This window comes from Ranitomeya variabilis, chromosome 2, assembly GCF_051348905.1.
Source record: "Ranitomeya variabilis isolate aRanVar5 chromosome 2, aRanVar5.hap1, whole genome shotgun sequence".
NCBI lineage: Eukaryota > Metazoa > Chordata > Amphibia > Anura > Dendrobatidae > Ranitomeya > Ranitomeya variabilis.
The window spans coordinates 445,725,955-445,737,602 of NC_135233.1; the positions used below are offsets into that span (position 1 = coordinate 445,725,955).

The 11,648-nt window shown below is 43.9% G+C and overlaps 1 protein-coding gene and 1 long non-coding RNA gene across 5 annotated transcripts in view; one reads left to right on the top strand and one right to left on the bottom strand.

The window, feature by feature from the left end:
* The window catches only part of NELL1 (neural EGFL like 1), a 988,017-nt gene that overhangs the window by 725,432 nt on the left and 250,937 nt on the right, over positions 1 to 11,648 (bottom strand). The gene's annotated exons all lie outside the window — the stretch shown is intronic.
* The window catches only part of LOC143806544 (uncharacterized), a 131,956-nt gene that overhangs the window by 51,537 nt on the left and 68,771 nt on the right, over positions 1 to 11,648 (top strand). The gene's annotated exons all lie outside the window — the stretch shown is intronic.

The window sequence follows — 11,648 nt, forward strand, 5'->3', positions numbered from 1 at the left end:
ATGTGCCTTTTCTGGGGTGGCTGGGGGCAGATGTTTTTAGCCAGGGGGGCCAATAACCATGGTCCCTCTCTAGGTTATTAATATCTGCCCTAAGTCACTGGCTTTCCCTCTCTGGCAGAGAAAACTGCGCGGGAGCCCACGCCAGTTTTTTTCCGTGAATTAACCCTTTAATTTAACAGCTAGAGCTCCCAAATTTTGCACACACACACACACTACTAACATTATTAGTGAGGGATGACAATGACATATATATACCTACTAGCTGTTTCCAGCCAGCTAACGCTCGGCATGCTCATTGCTATCTAATTAACGCTGCTAGTGATTAAACTAAAGTAAATAATGACAACATTCAATAGCGCTTATGCAGGTGGTAAATTAACTTAAAATGAAGTTAATAATAATAATTAAAAATCAGAATAATACTAATACATTTTATTCACAGTGTAAAATCCAAAGCAAACTGGATTCATGTGGTAATGTGTGAGGACGGAGCCTTGTGTGGTAATGTGTGGGGACGGAGCCTCGTGTGGTAATGTGGAGGGACGGAGCCTCGTATGGTAATGTGTGGGGACGGAGCCTTGTGTGGTAATGTGTGAGGACGGAGCCTCGTGTGGTAATGTGTGAGGACTGAGCCTCGTGTGGTAATGTGTGGGGACAGAGCCTCGTGTGGTAATGTGTGGGGACGGAGCCTCGTGTGGTAATGTGGGGGGTGGGATTATGTGTGGCAATGTGATGGGGGCGGGATTATGTGTGGTAATGTGGTGGGGGCGGGATTATGTGTGGTAATGTGGTGGGGGCGGGATTATGTGTGGTAATGTGGTGGGGGGTGGGATTATGTGTGGTAATGTGATGGGGCGGGATTATGTGTGGTAATGTGGTGGTGGGCGAGATTATGTGTGGTAATGTGGTGGGGGAGGAATTGTGTGTGGTAATGTGGTGGGGGCGGAATTGTGTGTGGTAATGTGGTGGTGGGCGAGATTATGTGTGGTAATGTGGTGGGGGGCGGGATTGTGTGTGGTAATGTGATGGGGGTGGGATTGTGTGTGGTAATGTGGGGACGGGATTGTGTGTGGTAATGTGGTGGGGACGGGATTGTGTGTGGTAATGTGGTGGGGCGGAATTGTGTGTGGTAATGTGGTGGGGGGCGGGATTGTGTGTGGTGATGTGGTGGGGGGCGGGATTGTGTGTGGTGATGTGTGGGGGCAGAGCTACTGTGCAGGGGCGGAATTAGCGAGTAATCACGATGCTATATATATATATAGACATTTGTAGACATTTATTTGAACTATTTTAACCTGTCCGTGTGATTTTACTGTGCACAGCACAGTGTAATCCATATTTTTCTCGCCCCCATAGACTTGTATTGGCGTATTTTTAGAGGAATATGCTGATAATTGGAGCATGCTGCGATTTTCTCAGCCCGTAAAATACGGCCGAGAAATATACGGCTGATGGGAGCTGCCATATAGAGAAACATTGGCCATAGTGCAATGAGTTATTTTTGCGCCTCTCACTCGTCCGTATTTCTCTCTAGAGTGACCCTGGCCAAAGAAAGAGAAAAAAAGAGAAAGAAAGAAAGAGAAAAAGAAACAAAAAGAGAGAAATAGAGAAAAGGCTCGCTCACCTGAGCGTATAACAGGGCCCTCTGCTATGTGAGGTTTTATCTGATCGCACTCAGCCTAATGTTATATTATGGGTCTGTGCCAATCCAGCAGGAGACAACAATCACAGCATGCTGCGAGTGCATCTGATAATTGGATCACACCTGTACAAATCTATGGGTGAGTGTGAAACATCGGACTGATGTCATCCGAGTGAAGTCAGATTATAGTGGACACCGGCAATGGAGGAGACGGAGAAATCACTTTCTCCATCTTCTCCGCACCTTCTCTCATGTGATACAATCGGAGCACAGAGCACAGACGCTCAGATCAATGTCTGACAGTTTGAGCCAAATGTCATTTGCATGGTCGGCCCCGATTATCTTGGACGAGAGAACAAACTTGTGTGACCCCGGCCAAAGAGGAAAAGAGAAAGAAAAACAGAGAGAAAGACAAAGAGAAAGAAAAAGATAGAGTGAGAGACAGAGAAGACCGATGCATCTTAGCAGAAGGTATCACACAAATTAGGTTTAGATACATCTCAGTAGTTTTACACATGATATGCTTAGATATATCTCTGCAAAAAGTATCACACGTGAATGATTCAGATACACCGACAGTATCGCGCACACACTAGGCTAGGATACCATGGCTCAGCAGACCGCATGACACACTCGATAGGCTGAGATGCACCACGGCAGAGTATCACACATAATATTCATACACCGGTGTAGTCTAGTAGAGTCTTTTGTAGTCGTACAGACATACAGCAGTAACCGGAGGCAGCTGCCTCCGCTCAGCATCGCCGAATCCTGCACTCTCATTACTCCTGTACTCTCAGGTAAGGAGCCATGATGTATATCTGGTGTAATGCATGTACATGTGTAATGACGGAGAGGCGAGGATGCGCACATGTATGTGGAGTGTGCATATATAAGCATGTGCAACAGTGCATGCATGGACAGTGAGCGTGGATGTATGTCCTGTTCAGTGCATATGCCAGTGTTGTACCTGTATATGTAATGCACATTGTGACTTACGGTAATATTACTTGTGCATAGCATGGCGGTATTATTTACTGTGGTCAGTGTGTATAAATTCACATCCTTATTATAGCAATGATGCTTTATATCCAGTACCAGGTCATATGTGGGATTTCTATATTTTTCACGGCCACTAATCATATTGGCAGATTTTCCACTTTCAGCATGTGTGCTGCGGTATTAATCACCAGTGACCGGTGTGGGGTACTTGCTGATTTAGTGTATAGAAACACAGTTTGGATTACTCCTTGTAACAGTAATCCATCAACTCCATCCGTGGGAGGATAAAACTGCAAAACTTAGCAAAAAAATATCAAAACTCCTCATTTCTAGTTTTTGCTGACAGCAATGTGCAGAGAACGGATCCATTGTGCCGTCTTCCCTACTGAGCGCAGACGTAAGGGGCAACCTGCGGCTCAGTGACTGCACCAGCAGAATAGTGAGCGCAGTTCTGGAGTATAATACAGGATGTAACTCAGGATCAGTAATGTAATGTATGTACACAGTGACTGCACCAGCAGAATAGTGAGTGCAGCTCTCGAGTATAATACAGGATGTAACTCAGGATCAGTAATGTAATGTATGTACACAGTGACTGCACCAGCAGAATAGTGAGTGCAGCTCTGGAGTATAATACAGGGTGTAACTCAGGATCAGTAATGTAATGTATGTACACAGTGACTGCACCAGCAGAATAGTGAGTGCAGCTCTGGAGTATAATACAGGATGTAACTCAGGATCAGTAATGTAATGTATGTACACAGTGACTGCACCAGCAGAATAGTGAGTGCAGCTCTGGAGTATAATACAGGGTGTAACTCAGGATCAGTAATGTAATGTATGTACACAGTGACTGCACCAGCAGAATAGTGAGTGCAGCTCTGGAGTATAATACAGGGTGTAACTCAGGATCAGTAATGTAATGTATGTACACAGTGACTGCACCAGCAGAATAGTGAGCGCAGCTCTGGAGTATAATACAGGATGTAACTCAAGATCAGTAATGTAATGTATGTACACAGTGACTGCACCAGCAGAATAGTGAGCGCAGCTCTGGAGTATAATACAGGGTGTAACTCAGGATCAGTAATGTAATGTATGTACACAGTGACTGCACCAGCAGAATAGTGAGTGCAGCTCTCGAGTATAATACAGGATGTAACTCAGGATCAGTAATGTAATGTATGTACACAGTGACTCCTCCAGCAGAATAGTGAGTGCAGCTCTGCAGTATAATACAGGATGTAACTCAGGATCAGTAATGTAATGTATGTACACAGTGACTGCACCAGCAGAATAGTGAGTGCAGCTCTGGGGTATAATACAGGATGTAACTCAGGATCAGTACTATAATGTATGTACACAGTGACTGGACCAGCAGAATAGTGAGTGCAGCTCTGGGGTATAATACAGGATGTAACTCAGGATCAGTACAGGATCAGTAATGTAATGTATGTACACCGTGACTGCACCAGCAGAATAGTGAGTGCAGCTCTGGAGTATAATACAGGATGTAACTCATGTAACTCAGGATCAGTACTATAAAGTATGTACACAGTGACTGCACCAGCAGAATAGTGAGTGCAGCTCTGGAGTATAATACAGGACGTAACTCGGGATCAATACAGAGTAAGTAATGTATGTACACTAAATAACCCCAATTTTAATACTTTAGTACACCTATCCCTTTTATTGCATGGAAATGGTGTTCAGACATGTCCCCAATACGTGTGCTCCATGTAGGAATAATAGTTTATAAAGGTGGCTGAAGGTGCATTTATGGCTCCTTTACTTCACCCTCATATTTCATCGGACTTGGCAGCAGCTGCCTGGCACTGGTTGCTACAGTTAAGTTTACTTTATAGTGCTGCTGCGGCTCTTCTTATCTGTCAGAGAAGAGGCCCAACTGTGGCCGTGATATTTTTGTAACCAATTAATTTTATTTTTCTTATTTGAAGTGTGAAATATGTCTTCTCTATGTAAATGAAGCAAATCTTTCTGCTGCTGGACACAGGTGCCTGAAGAAATGAAACAATTTTCATTATTAATAATTAAATACCAATGAATACGAAAGTGAATGAGATTTCACATTAATTTATACGTTAAATATGGGTCTGCTGCTCTTGCCTAGAAATACGATTTAAAAAAAAATAAGATTTCTAGGATTAAAAGGCTCAGCTGCACGGTTCGCTCAGACCTTCCGGCCCTATATTATGTGTTACTGACTGACGCGCATGTGATGCAAATGGGACAAGATTGATTGTATGGATGTAACAGATAGATATCCAGACATATATAGTGATCAATATGGTTTCTTGCTTTAGAATATGAGTACAAGCTTATTATTGGACAAAAGACAGCTGCAGAAGGAGAATAGTCTAGCTGAAACTAGCTTTTATTGTTCACAAAACAGGAGTATAATAACCTTGAAAAATAACAAAATCTACTATATAATTGTCTAAGGGTCACTTCCGTCCTTCTGTCTGTCCTTCTGTCTGTCACGGATATTCATTCGCTGATCGGTCTCGCCAGCTGCCTGTCATGGCTGCCGCGACCAATCAGCGACGGCCACAGTCCGATTAGTCCCTCCCTACTCTCCTGCAGTCAGTGCCCGCTCCATACTCCCCGCAGTCACCACTCACACAGGGTTAATGCCAGCGGTAACGGACCTCGTTATGCCGCGAGTAACTCACTCCGTTACCGCCGCTATTAACCCTGTGTGACCAAGTTTTTACTATTGATGCTGCCTATGCAGCGTCAATAGTAAAAGGATCGAATGTTAAAAATAATTTAAAAAAATAAAAAATTATTATATACTCACCTTTCACGCTCCTCGCAACGCTCCGGTGACCTCTCCATGCAAGCGGCAGCTTTTGGTGCTAACGATGGTACGGGAGAAGGACTTGCCATGATGTCACGGTCATGTGACTGCGACGTCATCACAGGCCCTGCGCGTGAAGGACCTGCCATGACGTCACGGTCATGTGACCGCGACGTCATCACACCCTGGGACCGGAAGCTGCCGCCTGCACCGCGCACGGGCGACAGAACTACAAGGCGCCCTCGGATCGGAAGGTGAGTATGTTTATTTTTTAACCTGTGACATATGTGGCTGGGCAATATACTATGTGGCTCTGTGCTATATACTACGTGGCTCTGTGCTGTATACTACGTCGCTGAGCAATATACTACGTGGCTGGGCAATATACTACGTGGCTGGGCAATATACTACGTGGCTGGGCAATATACTAAATGGCTGGGCAATATACTACATGGACTGTGTAATATACTACATAGACTGTGCAATATACTACGTGGACATGCATATTCTAGAACAGAGGTCCCCAACCTTTTTTACACCAGGGACCGGCTTTAAGCAAGACCAGTTTTCCATGGCCCAGTGGGGGTGGGGCAGAGGCGGGGCTTTGGTCATATGGGAGTGGGGTTATGAAGGGATGGAGCTTAGTGCATACTTATCATATAATTATGACATTTATAATGAGAATGTGATTCAAACTGATTCAATGTGATTCAAACCTATAAAGCTGTGCCTTATATATAGTGCTCTGCACCGTTGCCCCATAGATGCTCCACATAAAGCTGTGCCTTATATATAATGCTCTGCACCGTTGCCCCATAGATGCTCCACATAAAGCTGTGCCTTATATATAGTGCTCTGCACCGTTGCCCCATAGATGCTCCACATAAAGCTGTGCCTTATATATAGTGCTCTGCACCATTGCCCCATAGATACTCCACATAAATCTGTGCCTTATATATAATGCTCTGCACCGTTGCCCCATAGATGTGCCATATAAAGCTGTGCCTTATATATAGTGCTCTGCACCGTTGCCCCATAGATGCTCCACATAAAGCTGTGCCTTATATATAATGCTCTGCACCGTTGCCCCATAGATGCTCCACATAAAGCTGTGCCTTATATATAGTGCTCTGCACCGTTGCCCCATAGATGCTCCACATAAAGCTGTGCCTTATATATAGTGCTCTGCACCATTGCCCCATAGATACTCCACATAAATCTGTGCCTTATATATAATGCTCTGCACCGTTGCCCCATAGATGTGCCATATAAAGCTGTGCCTTATATATAGTGCTCTGCACCGTTGCCCCATAGATGCTCCACATAAAGCTGTGCCTTATATATAATGCTCTGCACCGTTGCCCCATAGATACTCCACATAAATCTGTGCCTTATATATAATGCTCTGCACCGTTGCCCCATAGATGTGCCATATAAAGCTGTGCCTTATATATAGTGCTCTGCACCGTTGCCCCATAGATGCTCCACATAAAGCTGTGCCATATAGTGCTCTGCACCGTTGCCCCATAGATGCTCCACATAAAGCTGTGCCATATATATAGTGCTCTGCACCGTTGCCCCATAGATGCTCCACATAAAGCTGTGCCATATATATAGTGCTCTGCACCGTTGCCCCATAGATGCTCCACATCTGTGCCATATATATAATGCTCTGCACCGTTGCCCCATAGATGCTCCACATAAATCTGTGCCTTATATATAATGCTCTGCACCGTTGCCCCATAGATGCTCCACATAAAGCTGTGCCATATATATAGTGCTCTGCACCGTTGCCCCATAGATGCTCCACATAAAGCTGTGCCATATATATAGTGCTCTGCACCGTTGCCCCATAGATGCTCCACATAAAGCTGTGCCTTATATATAATGCTCTGCACCGTTGCCCCATAGATGCTCCACATAAAGCTGTGCCTTATATATAGTGCTCTGCACCGTTGCCCCATAGATACTCCACATAAATCTGTGCCTTATATATAATGCTCTGCACCGTTGCCCCATAGATACTCCACATAAAGCTGTGCCATTGCTGCTGCTGTTGCAATAAAAAAAAAAACAACACATACTCACCTCTCTTGCTTGCAGCTCCTCAGCGTCCCGTCCCGGCGTCTCTCCAAACTGACTGATCAGGCAGAGGGCGGCGCGCACACTATATGCGTCATCGCGCCCTCTGACCTGAACAGTCAGTGCGGAGAGACGCCGGGAAGATGGCGCGACGCCCGGCGTGTGGAACGAGGACAGGTGAATATGACATACTTACCTGCTCCCGGCGTCCCGCTCCTTCCCCCGGACAGCTGGTCTTCGGTGCCGCAGCCTCTTCCTCTGTAAGCGGTCACCTATACCGCTGATTAGAGAAATGAAGCTAGCTGTCAGCGGCGCCGCGGACCGGCTGAAAAACCCCAACGGCCCGGTCCTGGTCCGCGGACCGGCGGTTGGGGACCTCTGTTCTAGAATACCCAATGCGTTAGAATCGGGCCACCATCTAGTAGTTGATAAGACCCTTGGAAAAACAACTAACTGCGCATGACCTTAAAACTAATCACGCGCTAGAACGTTCTGGAAGTCTTCATTGCGCATGACGGTGCGTGATGAATTATATAATGATGATTTTGTAGAATGTACTGCGCAGAAGCGGATACAGTCAGATAAGAAAAGAATATAAAAAAATGGGGCTGATTCAGTGAGGTAGGGACTTTCTTCAGACAGGTGAAGCAGACGTGCTGGCCGTCTTGATGCTTTCCTGGAATGTTCCTCCTCACTAAATCGAGGTCCCTCCGATTGAGAAGTGATGCTACAATATCCGGTGATGTATTGATCCTTATTTGTTGTATGTTTATGACATGACTCTTATAGCCACTATACATCCTTTAATTCATGCTTAAAATTGCTTTTATATATAAATAAAATACTTTGTTTTACCACAAGAACTGTTCTCAGTTGTGCCTAACTTGCATGTTAGTGAGCGAGCTGTAGGTTTAAATTGAGTTGGTAAGACAGCGCATCAATTAATATCCCCATTTATTACTCACAGGGGCCACCAAGGATCTCCACTTTTTCAATTCTCAGCCCTAACATTACTACCGAAATTAGCTTTAATAGCTTTAGTACAGAAGAATCACAAATTAAGTTGGGGTTGCTCCTTTAAGTGATAAAGGACACTTGAAGGAAAAATGAATGCAAATTTGATTACGCTATATGTCTTGCAAATTTGATCCCTATTAAAACAGAAGCCGGCAGGCACCAGCTGATCTTCACAGGTCTAACTTTATTGACCTCTTATGATGAGCATTTGAGGCAATTTTTATGCCTTTTCTAGTTTTTCCTCTAGAGGAAAAAAAAAAAGCACCAAAACTGCACAATCCCCCAGTGTTTTTATAGGGCACACTGTTCATGAAATCGCATCAATTTTACTTGGAAAGTTAAAACACAACAACATTTTGGAGCAAAAAAAAAAAGCAGCTGAAAAAAAAACAGCCATCTTTTTTACGCCATTTGCCAAACAACATAAATATTCTGATCACTGTGTTGTGCGGGTTGTTACAATTGCACAGCCACCAAATATGTCCTGTTTTTTGCTGATTTGTAATGTTTATTATTTTTTAAAGGGAGTCTGTCACCCCAAAAATCGTATATGAGATAAGGCCACCGGCATGAGGGGCTTATCTACAGCATTCTGGAATGCTGTTGATAAGCCCCCGATGTAACCTGAAAGGTAAGAAAAACAGGTTATATCATACTCACCCAGGGGCGGTCCCGCTGCTGGTCCGATGGGCGTCGCGGCCCGGTGCCTCCTATCTTCATACGATGACGTCCTCTTCTGGCCTTCACGCCGCGGCTCCGGCGCAGGCGTACTTTGTGTGCCTTGTTGAGGGCAGAGCAAAGTACTGCAGTGCGCAGGCGCCAGGCCTCTCTGACCTTTCCCGACGCATGCGCACTGCAGTACTTTGCTCCATCGTACGAACATAGGAGGCGCCGGACCCGGACCGCAACGCCCATCGGACCGGACCGCAGAGGGGCCGCCCCTGTGGTGACAGATTCCCTTTAAAATAGTTTTTCATTTTTTTTTGTAATTTCATTGGGAAAAAAAACCTTGACTTTTCCCATACCTCTAGAATACAGGGACATAGAAATACACTGCTACATACGGTATATATATATATATATATATATATATATATATATATATATATATATATATATATATATATATATACACACATATATATATATATACAGTGGGGCAAAAAAGTATTTAGTCAGTCAGCAATAGTGCAAGTTCCACCACTTAAAAAGATGAGAGGCGTCTGTAGTTTACATCATAGGTAGACCTCAACTATGGGAGACAAACTGAGAAAAAAAAATCCAGAAAATCACATTGTCTGTTTTTTTTATAATTTTATTTGCATTTTATGGTGGAAAATAAGTATTTGGTCAGAAACAAACAATCAAGATTTCTGGCTCTCACAGACCTGTAACTTCTTCTTTAAGAGTCTCCTCTTTCCTCCACTCATTACCTGTAGTAATGGCACCTGTTTAAACTTGTTATCAGTATAAAAAAGACACCTGTGCACACCCTCAAACAGTCTGACTCCAAACTCCACTATGGTGAAGACCAAAGAGCTGTCAAAGGACACCAGAAACAAAATTGTAGCCCTGCACCAGGCTGGGAAGACTGAATCTGCAATAGCCAACCAGCTTGGAGTGAAGAAATCAACAGTGGGAGCAATAATTAGAAAATGGAAGACTTTCAAGACCATTGATAATCTCCCTCGATCTGGGGCTCCACGCAAAATCCCACCCCGTGGGGTCAGAATGATCACAAGAACGGTGAGCAAAAAACCCAGAACCAAGCGGGGGGACCTAGTGAATGAACTGCAGAGAGCTGGGACCAATGTAACAAGGCCTACCATAAGTAACACACTACGCCACCATGGACTCAGATCCTGCAGTGCCAGACGTGTCCCACTGCTTAAGCCAGTACATGTCCGGGCCCGTCTGAAGTTTGCTAGAGAGCATTTGCATGATCCAGAGGAGTTTTGGGAGAATGTCCTATGGTCTGATGAAACCAAACTGGAACTGTTTGGTAGAAACACAACTTGTCGTGTTTGGAGGAAAAAGAATACTGAGTTGCATCCATCAAACACCATACCTACTGTAAAGCATGGTGGTGGAAACATCATGCTTTGGGGCTGTTTCTCTGCAAAGGGGCCAGGACGACTGATCCGGGTACATGAAAGAATGAATGGGGCCATGTTTCGTGAGATTTTGAGTGCAAACCTCCTTCCATCAGCAAGGGCATTGAAGATGAAACGTGGCTGGGTCTTTCAACATGACAATGATCCAAAGCACACCGCCAGGGCTACGAAGGAGTGGCTTCGTAAGAAGCATTTCAAGGTCCTGGAGTGGCCTAGCCAGTCTCCAGATCTCAACCCTATAGAAAACCTTTGGAGGGAGTTGAAAGTCCGTGTTGCCAAGCGAAAAGCCAAAAACATCACTGCTCTAGAGGAGATCTGCAAGGAGGAATGGGCCAACATACCAACAACAGTGTGTGGCAACCTTGTGAAGACTTACAGAAAACGTTTGACCTCTGTCATTGCCAACAAAGGATATATTACAAAGTATTGAGATGAAATTTTGTTTCTGACCAAATACTTATTTTCCACCATAATATGCAAATAAAATGATAAAAAAAACAGACAATGTGATTTTCTGGATTTTTTTTTCTCAGTTTGTCTCCCATAGTTGAGGTCTACCTATGATGTAAATTACAGAGGCCTCTCATCTTTTTAAGTGGTGGAACTTGCACTATTGCTGACTGACTAAATACTTTTTTGCCCCACTGTATATATATATATATATATATATATATATATATATATATATATATATATATATATATATATATATATATATATATATATATATATATATATATACATACATACATACATACATACACATAGCTCTATGTACCAGTATAACCTGCCGGTGGGTTTAGTGCTTGCAATGCTGCTTCACATATACAAAATTCTTCAATGTTGATCAATGTATGCTGTGGCTCATAACTTTAGATGCTGCTGCCTGCAATAATACAGGTTGTGGGTTTGATTCCCAGGGAGACCAGATCTCAAGAAGAAAAAATATAATTTTTTTTAATTTTTTTCA